This window comes from Moschus berezovskii, chromosome 9, assembly GCF_049115385.1.
Source record: "Moschus berezovskii isolate FMDL1 chromosome 9, NW_MosBer_1.0, whole genome shotgun sequence".
In the NCBI taxonomy this organism is placed as follows: Eukaryota; Metazoa; Chordata; class Mammalia; order Artiodactyla; family Moschidae; genus Moschus; species Moschus berezovskii.
Genome location: NC_142468.1, coordinates 1,121,465 through 1,137,468, shown reverse-complemented (window position 1 = coordinate 1,137,468; position 16,004 = coordinate 1,121,465). Strand labels below are relative to the sequence as shown.

Sequence of the window (16,004 nt, the reverse complement as noted above, 5' to 3'; positions counted from 1 at the left end):
AAGAAAACTGATCACTGAAGAATTGATGCTTTTGCACTGTGGCATTGGAGAAGACTCTCGAGAGTCCCTTGTACTGCCAGGAGATCCAACCAGTCCATTCTAAGGGAGATCGATCCTGGGTGTTCATTGGAAGGACTGATGCTAAAGCTGAAGCTGCAATACTCTGGCCACCTCATGCGACGAGTTGACTCACTGGAAAAGACTGTGATGCTGGGAAAGGTTGGGGGCGGGAGGAGAAGGGGACGACCGAGAATGAGATGGTTGGATGGCATCACCGACTCTGTGGACATGAGTTTGAGGGTACTCCGGGAGTTGGTGATGGACAGGGAGGCCTGGCGTGCTGTGATTCATGGGGTCGCGGAGAGTCGGACACGACTGAGCGACTGAACTGAACTGAACTGAACTGAAGGCAGACTCGTAGTGAAGAAATGTTACTGGAGACAGACTTCTATGAAAAAACCTACTGCTAACACCCTGCTTTATGGTGAAAGGCTGAGCACTTTCTCCCTAAGGTTAGGCAGGAGTGTGATAATGAGGTCTGATTGCACCACTTCCATCCAACGTTGTATTGAAGACTCTGGACAGTGCAGTAGGTGATTGTAGAAATAAAAGATATACAGCTTGAAAAGGGGGAAGTAAGGCTGTTTTTATTCACAGATGACATAATCCCATATGGAAAAATCTTAAGTAATCTGTTAAAAATTATAAGAACTAGTTAATAAGTTTAGCAAGGTTGCAAGATAGAGCATCCATTTATAAAAATCAATAGTATATATATGAGAGCAAAGAACAATCTGAAAATGAAATTAAGAAAACAATTTTATTCACAATAGCATAAAATGAATAAAACAGGAACAAATGTAACAAAAAATTTAAAAACTATGCAATAAAAACTACTAAACATTTTTGAGAGAAATTAAAGAGAATCTAACTAAAAGAAGAGACAGTGGATTGGAAGATTCACTAGTGTTAATGCTAAGCCATGTCCTACTCTTTTGTGGCCCCATGGACTATAGCCCACCAGGCTCCTCTGTCCATGGGATTTCCTAGGCAAGAGTACTGGAGTGGGTTGCCATTTCCTTCTCCAGGGGATCTTCCCATCGCGGGGATCAAACCTGAAACTCCTGCATTGCTGGTGGATTCTTTGATGCTGAGCCACCAGGGAAGCCCATTGTTAATGTGGGAATTCTCCTTAAATTGACCTAGAGAGTCACTGCCACCCTTACCAAAATCCTGAAAGGCACTTTTTTTTTTGGTAGAAATTGACAAGATGATTCTAAAATTCACATGGAAATATCAAAGACCGAGAGAGACAAAATAATTTTGAAAAAGAACAAAGAGGACTTATACTATCTAATTTCAAAATTTGCAATAAAGCTGCGCACTCAAGACGGCATGCTATTGACTTAAGAACAGATACATAACGACACAAAATACAGATTCCAGAAATACACCTTTATATTTATGCTCAATTAAGTAACTTTTACTAAAGTGTCAAGACAGTTTAATGGGAAAAGAGTTGATTTTTCAACAAATGGTGCTTAGCCAACTGGATATCTAGATGCAAAAAAAAAAAAAAAATTAGACTCTTACTTCACAACATACTCAAACATTAACTCAAAATAGATTAGAGACCTACATGTAAAAGCTAAAACTATAAAACTTCTGGAATAAAACACAGGAGAAAATCTTTACAGTCTTGGATTGGGCCAAAATTTCTTAGATATGACACCAAAGGATGATCCCAAAAAGAAAAACTAGTTAAGTTGGACTCCATCAAAATTTATTTTTCCTCTTCAACTGACATAACTGAAAAAAATGAATACTAGGCAGAGACTGGCAGAAAATATTTGCAAATTATGTATCTGACAAAGGTTTTGTATCCAGAAATACACAAGGAACTCTTACAACATGGTAAGAAGATGACAATCCAATTGAAAACAGGGCAAAAGATCTGAATAGATGTTTCACCAAAGAAGATACAGGAATAGCTAATAGCCACATGCAAAACTGCCATACATCATTAATTGTTGGGGAAATAAAAATTAAAACCACGATGAGACGCCACTACAAACCCTCTGTGTGTGTGTGTTAGTTGCTCAGTCGTGCCCAGCTCTTTGCAACCCAGTGGACTGTCGCCCACCAGGCTCTTCTGTCCATGGGATTCTCTGGGCAAGAATATTGGAGTGAGTTACCATTTCCTCTCCAAACCCACTAGACTGGCTCTAATTTAAAAATTGACAATACTAAGGGTTGAAGAGACTGGAAAGAAGCTGGAACTCTTATATCGCTGCTAGGAATGGCACAGTCGCTTAGGAAAATAGCTTGGCAGTTTCTTAAAAGTTAAACATGAACGTATCGTCCTTTTGTCTGGTGTCACTCGGCCAGTTTTCATTCTGCTCTCAGCATCGTCTTCGTTGTGGGGCCCAGTCCCAGCAAAGAGCCCTAGTGGGGTGGTTCCAAGTCTCTGGAGGGGCTGGACCGCTTCAGCCCCTCAGCTATCACTTGGCAAAACTTTCATTTTCAGCTGCAAATCGCAAACTGGCCAGACAAGCTTTCCAGTAGCCTTGCTGGCTATTTTTGGGTCTCCTGTTCGCAGGCCCTCGAATACCCCATTGCTGCCTTCTGCTTTCTCCCACACAAATGCAAATAATATGCTTGTCTCGAGCTGCTGGAAATCTGTCCCTGTTAGCTTGCATAAACTCTGAGGTTCATGAGTACGTTTTGTCATCTCGTTTTGTTCTAAATGTTGTTCAAGGGGTTTTGGTTTTGCTATTCGGTTACTACTTTTTTAATGTCAAGATATGAGAAGACCCCCGAACTCTGCTGCCACTGCTGTTATCTTCCCACATTTCTCAGCTGCTCATTCGAATCTTCTCTTCTAAAGTGAAAGTGAAAGTGATTAGTCGCTAAGTGGCATCTGACTCTTTGTGATCCCATGGACTGTGAATCCTCCAGACTCCCCTGTCTGTGGGGTTCCCCAGGCCAGAACCCTGGAGTGGGTAGCCTTTCCCTTCTCCAGGGGATCTTCCCGACCCAGGGATTAAACCCTCGTCTCCACAGATTCTTTACCGTCTGAGCCGCCAGGGAGGTAACAAACCCTAATTTATCATGCTTACCGTGTGCCAGACACCGTCCAGACTCTACTTACTAAGGCCTTAATCTGCCGCATGACAGCATGAAATAGGCACTGTTGCTCCCCTCAGTTTCCAAATGCGGGAGATGAACCACAGAGAGGTCAAGGTCACAGCATTCTTAGGAGAGAGGGTTCACACCCAGGTGTTGGCACCAGAGTCAGTGCTCACAAGCCCCAAGACGGTGCTGCCTGCCAAGAGCACACGGAGTGTGTCGTCCTGCCTGGGAGCTCTGGCATTCAGCCACGACCGCCGTCCCTGCCCGCCTCCCCCCGCAGCCTCCTGAAGACGGGAAAAGACGGGGAAACTGTACCGTCACCCGAAGACCGAGCTCAAGTCAGCTCTGAGAAACGCAGGGGACACGCCCAGGCCAGTGACTCCTCCTCCCCTCCTCCCGGACCCCCCAGCCCGTCTCAGCTGCCGTGCTTTCACCAGGTGCTATAATTCCTTGTTGACATCTTCGTCTTCCCCATGAGCTCACAGAACATTTCTTATTCATCTCAAACCCCAGAGCTTATCCTAGAGACTGGCAGCCAGCAGGCTCTCAACAAATGTACATGGAATTGAGCAGGCAATAGCTTCTCTTAAAAAAAAAAAAATCTAGCTCAAAATGTACTTGAAAGCAATATAATTGCATCTTTTTTTAAAGAAATCTGTAATTCAGAGGTTTTACCAAGTCTGGCTAATGAGTTTTTCTGGGTATTTCTTCAGAAGAAATACAGTATCAGATTCTTCCTGGTATTTTAACTGCTTGTTTCCAACATGCAGAGGTTGCTGCTTCTGATGCTAATTTGCCAGGGAGATTCAAAGGAGAAGCAGCTCCCACGTGCTTCAACCACGCACCTGCCAGCAAAGAGAAGATATCGAGGGAGGAGCCGGCAGAAGCAAAGGCCCGGCGTGTCTGTGCCAGGGTCAGAGTCACCTGGAGTGAAAAGAAAGACACATGCCCGAAACAGAGAGGAAGGTGGGAAAACCACGGCAGCTGAAAGAAGCAGCTCAGTAACTGTTACGAGCTTACAGCTCCACGCAGGACTCTGCTGTGAGAACACACGGTTATGTTGTAGCTCTGCTTACCGATGCGCGGTCAGTGGCAGACACCGCTCCACAAATACAAAGGCAGGTCTTTGTAAGAAAATGTATGGCCCCTCTCCTTTTCAGGAGAAGGTTCTAGCATTTCCTAAGAAAAGTCACAAATGCTTCAAAGATATCTCAGTCATTTTCTGGGCTTTAGCTCAATCTCTCTGTGACTCTGTAAGAGCTGACTAAAAATACCTCTGCAGAAAAAAAAAGAATAGAGAGAAAAATGATGACTTAGAAACAGGTAGGAAATATCTCTTGAAAAGAGCTGGGGCCTCGACCCCATGCCCTGCCCTCACAGGACACATTCCCGCGTTTCGCACCCATGCCCGGGCAGCAGGGAAGCAGGTGGATGAGCGCGGCCCGGCTGGGAGCCGGAGCAGGGAAGCTGCTGGCTTGCCCACGGCCCCGCCACCCACCCCGCCGCCCCAGCGGGCACATCTGGACTCGCCCCACGGCACGGATGTCACCAGATTACCAAGAAAGCCCCCCGCAGTCTGACAGGCACACAGAGGGTGAGATCCGGCTTCCTCCTTGACCAGACAGCACGTGAATTCCTCTTTCCCAACACACACGTCTGCTCTCGAGCCGCGCCTGCAAGGCCGGCACTGAGACAGGCTTGCAGGCTCCTGTGTCCAGCTTCACTCCACGAGATGTGAGCTCAGAGAGCTAAGATGAAAAAGAAAACATGCGGGTCTGGCAGGCTCTGGAAGCAAAGGTTCTCAACACTAAGCCGTGGAAGAGGGTAACGCGCTCCTGCTGTGGGAACCCTGAATCCAGACGTGTCTGGGCTGAAGGAAGGAGGCTGATCAGCACCACGCTGCCACCCCGAGAAGAAACAGTCCATCAGACCTCCCTGGGGGGCGTTGTTCAGGCACTAAGTCACGTCCGACTCTTGGCAACCCCATGGACTGCAGCCCGCCAGGCTCCTCTGTCCATGGGGCTTCCCAGGCAAGGATACTGGAGGGGGTTGCCATGCCCTTCTCCAGGGGATCTTCCCCACCCAGAGATCGAACTGGTGTCCCCTGCATTGGCAAGAGGATTCTTTACCGCTGAGTCACCAGGGAAGCCCCTGCTTGGGCAGCATCTTACAATGTAGCCGGCATCATTGGAAACAGCCTTATCTCAGAGACAAGGCAGACAGCAGAAGTCCCTGTGATGATCCCAGAAAACATATCGTTTCTGACTGAGGACGAGGCAGGGATTTGGTCCCTGGCCCCCTCCACCCTCTTTCAATGGAAAGACATCATCTTTCAACGTCCAGGAAGATCCGGAAGGCCCGAGCACAGCTCCACCCTCCCACTAAGAAGCTGCAGCAGGAGCAGTAGCGCCATGAGCCCCGTCCAGGTGGCCGCGTCGACCCTACACCCCAGGACTAGCACCCGGCTCAGCCCTTAGCGCTCAGTACACACGTGCCGCGTTAACTCACTTTAGAGAGAACACACAACGGTCAGGCGTCATGAGCCACAGTCACCCCTGAGCACGAGAGGTTCACTCACTCTCTCACACCTTCACACACAACCGGAGACAGACACAGATCCCTCCCCAAACCAAACAGACAGAAATTCCAGTGATGGGAGACAGACAACAAACAGATCAGGAAAAAATACATAATGCAGGAAAGGGTTAACAAATTCCTTTCCCCTCCTGCTTGAGAATCTGACCTTAAGTTAACTTTTTAGTTCTGCTTCTCTGGAAACCTAATTAAAGATACCCATAAAATGTCAATTATGTTAGGAGGCAACATTGCTTATGTTAAAAATGACCCGATTGATAACTTGCATCTGGACTGGAAGGAGCTATAAATATCTGATGGGGACAACACAGCTTTGGGCTTCCTTGACTGTGATGACTTACAACTGAGTATCTCCCCAGGGAGACATTAAACCGGGACAGAGCCCACCCCCACTGGATGCGAGGTTCCTTCTCAGCGCGGGAGCTGTCACTCCATGATGGGGGAGGGCGAAGCTCTCGGGGGGCAGGATGGGCAACCCAGCCCACAGTTCACACAGGAGAGAAACCCCTGACGCTGCCCTGCTGCAACCTTTGATTCTATTCTAGATCCGTCTCAACACACAGATGCCCAGTGTGGCGAGTGAGTCTTGTGGGCTGGAATGCTGAACAACCTAAGAAGAGCCCTGCAAGCTCTGTTCACAGCATACTTGATGCTGGTTAAATGCTGCTTGCTCAGTCACTCAGTCACATCCGACTCTTTGCGACCCCACGGACTGTAGCCTGCCAGGCTCCTGTGTCCATGGGATTCTCCAGAGAAGAATACTGGAGTAGGAAGCCATTCCCTTCTCCGGGGGATTTCCGGACCCAGAGATTGAACCTGGGTCTCCTGCACTGCAGGTGGTTTCTTCACCATCTGGGCCACCAGGGAAGCCCAAAGTTGAGAAAATAAAGCAGAGCAGAAGAGTGGGCTGGTTGACACACGTGCCTCTGATGCATGTGGATCAGGATCCACTCAGGTCTAAACAACACCTCCCACCCCACTTTGCCTTTGCGAGTTCACTGATTCACTTCAGGCTCTGCTCAGACACTTGCTGGGGAAACCTCCCCTGCCTGCCCACCAGGCCCAGGTCAACTTCATTTGCAGATGGAGTCTCACAGCAATGGGTACCTTGCCTCCTGAGCACCATCTTGGGGTATCGCCATACACCTGGAATATAAGGACCCAGTTTCTTTCTGAGAGCAAGAAGCGTGTCTGGCTGCTCACTATGTCACCCCCAGCACCTGGAGAATGTCTGGCAGGAGTGGGAGCTGAATAAACCCTGGCAGAACAAGTGAGAGTTGTAACAAACCGTCTGAAACTAAACAGAGGTGGGCAGCGTTCCTCACTCCGCACTGCATGTTCCTGCTCTGTCTGTTCACTGACGACACCCCGTCCAGAGTAGGACCCAAGAGTCGGCCAGCTAATGCTGCCATCTGTATCAGAAAACTCCAGAGTCAATCTCCGGTCGTATCAAGAGTTATTGGGAAATATATATTTTTTTAAAAGTTAATTTTGATTTTGAGACACCACTGTTATATAACCATCTCTTTTGGGGGAACTTGTAAAGTGAAAGGCTAAATTTAAGAAACATAGTATTGCCTTCGCCTTTGCTAAGACTTAAGCCCACTTTTATGGATGTGAGAGTGAGACTGTGAAGAAAGCTGATCGCCGAAGAATTGATGCTTTTGAACTGTGGTGCTGGAGAAGACTCTTGAGAGTTCCTTGGACTGCAAGGAGATCCAACCAGTCCATTCTAAAGGAGATCGATCCTGGGTGTTCATTGGAAGGACTGATGCTAAAGCTGAAACTGCAATACTCTGGCCACCTCATGTGACAAGTTGACTCACTGGAAAAGACTCTGATGCTGGGAGGGATTGGGGGCGGGAGGAGAAGGGGACGACAGAGAATGAGATGGCTGGATGGCATCACCGACTCGATGGACATGAGTTTGCGTGAACTCCGGGAGTTGGTGATGGACAGGGAGACCTGGCGTGCTGTGATTCATGGGGTCGCGGAGAGTCGGACACGACTGAGCGACTGAACTGAACTGAAGACTGACTTTAAAAGTCCTTATTTTCTGAGTGTAATGTATTCTTAGATGCCCAGCTCTCCATTTTCTAGAAGTGAGCACTAACTGGGCAGTTGGTGCAAGTGATGAGGGAACCGGGCAGGGGTTCGGGAGGAGCACAGGACCCAGCACGGCCACCAACTAGTGTGACCCTGGATCACTGACCCTTCCTTGTTTAATACCCAACCCCCCTTGTTTTTAACACTTTTAGGCTTACAACCACATGGACAGGAAAGCACAGAAACTCCCCATACCCCCCCCCCCCACCCCAAATACACAGGCGTTAGCAACGTCACTCGCCAGAGTGGGCTTTTTTTTCAGCAAGGATGGCCTACACTGACGCATGTTAACCCCCAAAGTCCATGGTGCACCTTAAGGCTCACAGTGAGGACGGGAAGGCACTGCACGTTCCACGGGTTTGGACAAAAGTCTAATGACACCGATCCGCTACCACGGGCTCCCTGGTGGCAGCGGTAAAGAGTCCGCCTGCGATGTAGGAGATGCGGGTTTGATCCCTGGGTCGGGAAGATCCCCTGGAGGACGAGGAAATGGCAGCCCACTCCGGTATTCTTGCCTGGGAAATCCTGCCAGGCCACAGTCCAAGGTTGAAAAGAGTCAGACAATACTTAGAGACTCAACAACAACAATCCTTCACTATAACGGCACACAAAGTACTCTCACTGCTCTAAAAAACTTACATATTCTGTGCATTCATCTCCCCTCTCCCCCAAACTTCTGGCAACCACTGATCTTTTTATTGTCACCATAGTTTGGTCTCTTCAAGAATGGCATATAATTGGGATCTTTGCTTTTCCTTTGAAAAGAGAGGTTCAAAGCCTTTACGTCTGTAAAAACCACTCAGGGCCCACCCACAGAGACTGAACAGTTCTATGTGGCAAGTTGCCCAATAACTACTGCAGCTCTGCTTCCAACACGCAGCTCTGCGGCCGGGCCTGCCCTGCAGCATGCGGAGGCACAGGGGGACACATGCAGAGTGTTGATGGGACGGCCACAGGTCTCGGGCTCCTTGTCACGATGAACCCAGATTCCTGTGGTGTGTGCCGCAAACAGATGAGTCATTTCTGCAGGCAGATTGCTCTGAACACAACTCAACACTGCCTTATCTACTGTTTCCCCAAAATGTAAACCCCATCAAGGCAGTGGCTGGGTCTGACTTGTTCACTTAGAACAGTGTTTGGTGCTAGTAAATAACCTAGTGAGGTTCTAGATAAATATTTATTGAATGGTCATTCAACATGATTTCTCTGGGTCTCAGAGTTCCTGTCTCTAAGGGCCCTGATTTTTTTTTTAATGTGAAAGTGAAAGTTGTACAGTCATGTCCGACTCTGCACACAATGAACTATACTGGAGCGCATAGTCTTTCCTTCTCCAGGGGATCTTCCCAACCCAGGGATCAAACCTAGGTCTCCCACATTGCAGGCAGATTCTTTACCAGCTGAGCCACAAAGGAATTTTTAATGTGCTCTAAACTGTGGAAAATTCTGAAAGAGATGGGAATATCAGACCACCTGACCTGCCTCTTGAGAAACCTGTATGCAGGACAGGAAGCTACAGTTAGAACTGGACATGGAACAACAGACTGGTTCCAAATAGGAAAAGGAGTACGTCAAGGCTGTATATTGTCACCTTGCTCATTTAACTTATATGCAGAGTACATCATGAGGAACGCTGGGCTGGAAGAAGCACAAGCTGGAATCAAGATGGCCGGGAGAAATATCAATAACCTCAGATATGCAGATGACACCACCCTTATGGTAGAAAGTGAAGAGGAACTCAAAGGCCTCTTGATGAAAGTGAAAGAGGAGAGTGAAAAGGTTGGCTTGAAGCTCAACATTCAGAAAACGAAGATCATGGCATCTGGTCCCATCACTTCATGGGAAATAGATGGAAAAACAGTGGAAACAGTGTAAGACTTTATTTTTTTGCATTCCAAAATCACTGCAGATGCTGACTGCAGCCATGAAATTAAAAAACGCTTACTCCTTGGAAGGAAAGTTATCACCAGGCTAGATAGCATATTAAAAAGCAGAGACATTACTTTGCCAACCAAGGTCTGTCTTGTCAAGGCTATGGTTTTTCCCGTGGTCATGTATGGATGTGAGAGTTGGACTGTGAAGAAAGCTGATCGCCGAAGAATTGATGCTTTTGAACTGTGGTGCTGGAGAAGACTCTTGAGAGTCCCTTGGACTGCAAGGAGATCCAACCAGTCCATTCTAGAGGAGATCAATCCTGGGTGTTCATTGGAAGGACTGATGCTAAAGCTGAAACTGCAATACTTTGGCCACCTCATGCGACGAGTTGACTCACTGGAAAAGACTCTGATGCTGGGAGGGATTGGGGGCAGGAGGAGAAGGGGACGACAGAGAATGAGATGGCTGGATGGCATCACCGACTCGATGGACATGGGTTTGAGTGAACTCCGGGAGTTGGTGATGGACAGGGAGGCCTGGCGTGCTGTGATTCATGGGGTCGCGGAGAGTCGGACACGACTGAGCGACTGAACTGAACTGAACTGAACCCATTTCAAACTCTTTCATCCAAAATGCAGTACTTGGATGCAATCTCAAAAACGACAGAATGATTTCTGTTCGTTTCCAAGGCAAACCATTCAACATCACAGTAATCCAGGCCTATGCCCCAACTGTAACGCTGAAGAAGCTGAAGTTGAATGGTTCTATGAAGACCTACAAGACCTTCTAGAAATAACACTCAAAAGAGATGTCCTTTTCATTATAGGGGACTGGAATGCAAAAGTAGGTGTCAAGAAACACCTGGAGTAGCAGGCAAATTTGGCCTTGGAGCACAGAATGAAGCAGGGCAAAGGCTAATAGAGTTTTGCCAAGAGAACACACTGGTCATAGCAAACACCCTCTTCAACAACACAAGAGAAGACTCTACACATGGACATCACCAGATGGTCAACAGCGAAATCAGATTGATTATATTCTTTGCAGCCAAAGATGGAAAAGCTCTATACAGTTAGCAAAAACAAGACCAGGAGCTGACTGTGGCTCAGATCATGAACTCCTTATTGCCAAATTCAGACTTAAATTGAAGAAAGTAGGAAAAACCACTAGACCATTCAGGTATGACCTAAATCAAATCCCTTACGATTATACAGTGGAAGTGAGAAATAGATTCAAGGGATTAGATCTGATAGAGTGCCTTGAAGAACTATAGATGGAGGTTCGTGACATTGTACAGGAGGCAGTGATCAAGACCATCCCCAAGAAAAAGAAATGCAAAAAGGCAATATAGTTGTCTGAGGAGGCCTTATAAGTAGCTGAGAAAAGAAGAGACACAAAAGGCAAAGGAGAAAACGAAAGATAAACCCATTTGAATGCAGAGTTCCAAAAAACAGCAAGGAGAGATAAGAAAGCCTTCCTCAGTGATCAATGCAAAGAAATAGAGGAAAACAATAGAATGGGAAAGACTAGAGATCTCTTCAAGAAAATTAGAGACACCAAGGGAACTTTTCATGTAAAGATGGGCACCATAAAGGACAGAAATGATATGGACCTAACAGAAGCAGAAGATATTAAGGAGAGGTGGCAAGAATACACAGAAGAACTGTACAAAAAAGATCTTCACGACCCAGATAATCACGATGGTGTGATCACTCACCCTGAGCCAGACATCCTCGAGTGTGAACTCAAGTGGGCCTTAGGAAGCATCACCATGAACAAAGCTAGTGGCGGTGATGGAATTCCAGTTGAGCTATTTCAAATCCTACAAGATGATGCTGTGAAAGTGCTGCACTCAGTATGCCAGCAGACAAACTCAGCTGTGGCCACAGGACTGGAAAAGGTCAGTTTTCTTTCGAATCTCAAAGAAAGGCAACGCCAACGAATGTTCAAACTATTGCACAATTCCACTCATCTCACATGCTAGGAAAGTAATGATCAAAATTCTCCAAGTCAGTCTTCAACAGTACATGAACCGTGAACTTCCAGATGTTCAAGCTGGATTTAGAAAAGGCAGAGGAACTAGAAATCAAATTGCCAACATCTGTTGGATCATCAAAAACACAAGAGTTCCAGAAAAACATCTATTTCTGCTTTATTGACTATGCCAAAGCCTTTGACTGTGTGGATAACAACAAACTGTGGAAAATTCTTTAAGAGATGGGAATACCAGACCACCTTACCTGCCTCCTGCGAAATCTGTATGCAGGTCAAGAAGCTACAGTTAGAATTGGACGTGGAACAACAGACTGGTTCCAAATCGGGAAAGGAGTACATCAAGACTGTATACTGTCACTGTGCTTGTTTAGTTTATATGCAGAGTACATCATGAGAAATGCCAGGCTGGATGAAGCACAAGCTGGAATCAAGATTGCCGGGAGACCCATTTGTCCTGCAGCAGATAGTAACTGCAAGAAAACCTATGTTTTTCTTTTGTCAAAAGATCGCCGGGAGAAATATCAATAACCTCAGACATGCAGATGACACCACCCCTATGGCAGAAAGCAAAGAGGAACTAAAGAGCCTCTTGATGAAAGTGGAAGAGGAGAGTGAAAAAGTTGGCTTAAAACTCAGCATTCAGAAAACTAAGATCATGGCATCTGGTTCCATTACTTCAAGGAAAATAGATGGGGAAACAAAGGAAACTTTTCTTTTCTTTTCTTGGGCTCCAGAATCACTGCAGACGGTGACTGCAGCCATGAAATCAGAAAACGATTGCTTCTTGGCAGGAAAGGGATGACAAACCTAGAGAGTGTGTTGAAGGCAGAGACATTACTCTGCCAACAAAGGTCCACATAGTCAAGGCTGTGGTCTTCCCCGTGGTCACATATGATTGTGAGAGCTGGACATAAAGAAGGCTGAGCATCAAAGAATTGATGCCTCCGAACTGTGGTGCTGGAGAAGACTCCTGAAAGCCTCCGGGACAGCAAGGAGATCAAACCAGTCAATTTTAAGGGAGATCAACCCTGAATATTCACTGGAAGGACTGATGCTGAAGCTGAAGCTCCAGCATTTTGGTCATCTGATGTGAACAGACGGCTCATTGGAAAAGTCTCTGATGCTGGGAAAGATCGAGGGCAGAAGGAGAAGAGGGCGTCAGAGGATGAGATGGCTGGACGGCATCACCAATGCGATGAACGTGACCTTGGGCGAACTCTGGGAGACGGTGAAGGACAGGGAGGCCTGGCGCGCTGCAGCCCACAGGGTCACAAAGAGTCACGACTGGGGACGGAACAACAGCAGCAACAACAACCCATTTGGACTCCGGGAGTTTCAGGCTCCATAACTGACCGTCAGCTCAACTGTTATGAAAAGTTTTCTTGTCACTGAAATGACTCGTGTGAAGTGCTCAGTACAGGTGCCTGGGCTGACCCGAAATCTTCCAGACTCAAGACTGCCTGAGGATAAGAGGCATGGCCGGGGTGGGCGTGGCGGCCAGGCTGCAGGACTCATGCTGAGCCAGAAACTTCCCTGGGAGCGGCTGTGAGTAAAGGAAGCAGCCACCTACACGGACCCCCACTCTCTCCACCACGCCACCTTCCTGCCAGTCAAACGCACACATGGTTCTTGGTGAGATCACAGTGTAGCCTACCGCCAAAAACCAAGTAAACTGAACCACATCTGACTGGCGCGGGGGTACGACTCCTCTGGCGCTAGATTCCGGCCAAATGAACCACCCGAGTCTGGGCCCTTCCTGATACCCCAACCTCCTCCACACCTGGAGAATGAATTCCCTGCCCTAGCCTCGTTTTTAGCCTTCCGCCATCGTTCCACCATCCATCCTCCAGCAAGAAGCCAACGTGGAAAAGGAACGGACGGTAAAGAACACGGACTGAAAGCGACCCGCCTCTGACCCCACCACTGCGTCTGCCCCTCTCTCCCGCTGAGCTGCTGCTCTGACCGTCCAGCCAAAGTCCTGTCAAGGTCACGAGTGCCGTGCGCAGGATCCCACCCTGTGCCTCGGTGTTCGCCCTCATGACCATCGCAGCATCGCTCGCCACGGGGGACGCTCCGTCTCCGCGGGGACGCCCCTCCGGCCCCCCCGGGGCTCCCCGTGGGCCCCTCCCCCGGGCCCAGCGCCAGCTCTTGGAGGCCTCCTGCTGGGCCTGGGCCGTCTGGGCTTCTTCACGCTCTGTCCCTCCCTGACTCCAGCCAGTCCAGGGCTTTAAACATCACCAATGCCCCGAAACGCCCAACCTGTGACCCAAGCGAGTCCCCGCACCCACCACCGCACACGCCTCCGGGCACACACTTCTCTCCCTGCTACCGCTGTCACCCCCGAGGGGGCACCATGCCTTGCCCCCACTGTCACCTCGCTTTCGTTCCGGGGACTCGGGGCTTCTTCCCTGGACGACCAGTCCTCTCCCACCGTGCGCCACCGTGGCAGACCTGCCGGCCTCAGGGTCAGCCAGACCAGGGCAGTCTGGGACTCTCCCCTTCCACCTCCGCTGCAGCCCCACCGGACCCTTCTCAGATTCCTCAGCGGTCAAGCTCTTCGCTGGGGCAGGACCTCGCGCGTGGCGGGCCCTCTGCTCGCAACACTCTGTCCCCGGCTGTTGGCATGTTCGCCTCCTTCTCATCCTTCAAGTCTCGTCTCCTGTCACCTCCGCAGGAGGCCTTTCCCCACCACCTTGCGTAAGCACGCGCCCTGCACTTGCTGCACTCTTCCATCTTCTAGCACTCACTGTGGATTGTGATTTTAAGCACGGGGTTACTTATTTATCATCCCCCTCACCAGACTGCATCCTTCATCAGCTCAGGACCATGCACAGTCCCGGCACACGCAGAGCCATGTTAGGTGACTGATCTCACCTCCTGCACGCCAGGTCCTGTGCTGGGAGGTTTATAGAAAAACCTACATGTTTCTATACAAGCCTCTGCTCCAAGCAGAGTGGCCTCCTCATACCCTGCAGAACACACACAATGCTGTGTGTATCTGTGCTAAGTCGCTTCAGCTCTGTATGACATGTTGCGACCCCATGGACTATAGCCCACCCGGCTCTTCTGTCCACGGATTCTCCAGACAAGAGTACTGGACTGGGTTGCAGTTTCCTTCTCCAGGGGATCTTCCCGACTCAGGGATCAAACGTGAGTATCCTGCGTCTCCCGCATTGACAGGCTGGCTCTTTGCCACTGAGCCCCCTGGCTTCCCATAGAGACTACTGAGCACAGTTCTAACCTCAGTTCTAACTGAGCACAGTTCCTACCAGCTAGTTGGAAGATACCCCTGACTCCCCCAGCCTGCAGCTACATCACCTCAAGCCCACTTCTCCAAAGCTGTACCCCCTTCCCGAATCTGCAGCCGTCTCAGCATGCGGCTTCCGGTTTGCTTCTGTGGCAAGCTGGACTTCCCCTGTCACAGCATGCACAGACTCTTCTGAAACTGCTTGTTTTATTTAATTCTCAGAAACGGAGTTCTAGAAGGCCAGGGGCTTTGTCACTCGTTTTCACTGTTAAAGCCCCAGTGCTGAGAGCAGGCCTGGTTCCTGGTGGGGCTATGCTCGATCCTCGTTAAACGAATGAATGGGCCTGCAAACTTCAGCTCAGTTAAAGTGTAGCTGTCCTTCCACGGTTTGCTCCTTTTTAAAAAAACGTGGTAAATTTATTTAGGTGTGTCGGGGCTTGGCTGCACATGGGACCTTTTCCTGCGGTGCATGGACCCTCGGTGGTGGCACACAGGCTTAGCTGCTCTGCTGCACGCGGGCTCCTAGTTCCCCGACCAGGGATGGAACCTGCGTCCCCTGCCTTGCAAGGAGGCTTCTTAACCGCCAGCCCGGGAAAGCCCCTACCGTTTTCTCTTTGCCGTCACCTTTAAAGTGACGTGTGATGCCTTACCCTGTCTCTTTTCTCCTACTGTCTCCCAGAGCACAGAATTGTTTCCTCTTACTCTCTGAATCTCTTGAGAAATGCCATGTACAAAAAGTTGATATATATTAAATAAATGCTTCCTGGAAGTGTCTGAATTTTCTCTTTGACTCTTAATGTAAAAATGAGCACGCAGTTGAAAAAGCCACCACTTCTGTCACCACCAGAAGGAAGACGTTCTGAAGGCCAGAAGGCAAAGGGCAGAGCCAAGTCGCTCTGCTCTGGAGCCTGGAAAGACCAGTGCATCCAGCGAATGCCCCCCTCCCCGGCTGCGGGAGCCTGTCTGAAGCTCCTGATTCTCTGAGGCCGTAAACCCAGGAAGCTCAGCGCCCGGGGGACACGGCCAGCCTCACGGCCCTTCTTCCTACCCCTGACTCCAA

The 16,004-nt window shown here is 48.9% G+C and overlaps 1 protein-coding gene and 1 non-coding gene across 9 annotated transcripts in view; both read right to left on the bottom strand.

The window, feature by feature from the left end:
• TTC7B (tetratricopeptide repeat domain 7B) overlaps positions 1-16,004 on the bottom strand; it is a 270,335-nt gene that overhangs the window by 159,766 nt on the left and 94,565 nt on the right. The gene's annotated exons all lie outside the window — the stretch shown is intronic.
• On the bottom strand, positions 8,760-8,886 carry LOC129563645 (small nucleolar RNA SNORA11). The gene has a single exon (XR_008687388.2). It is a non-coding gene; the product is annotated as a small nucleolar RNA SNORA11 (small nucleolar RNA).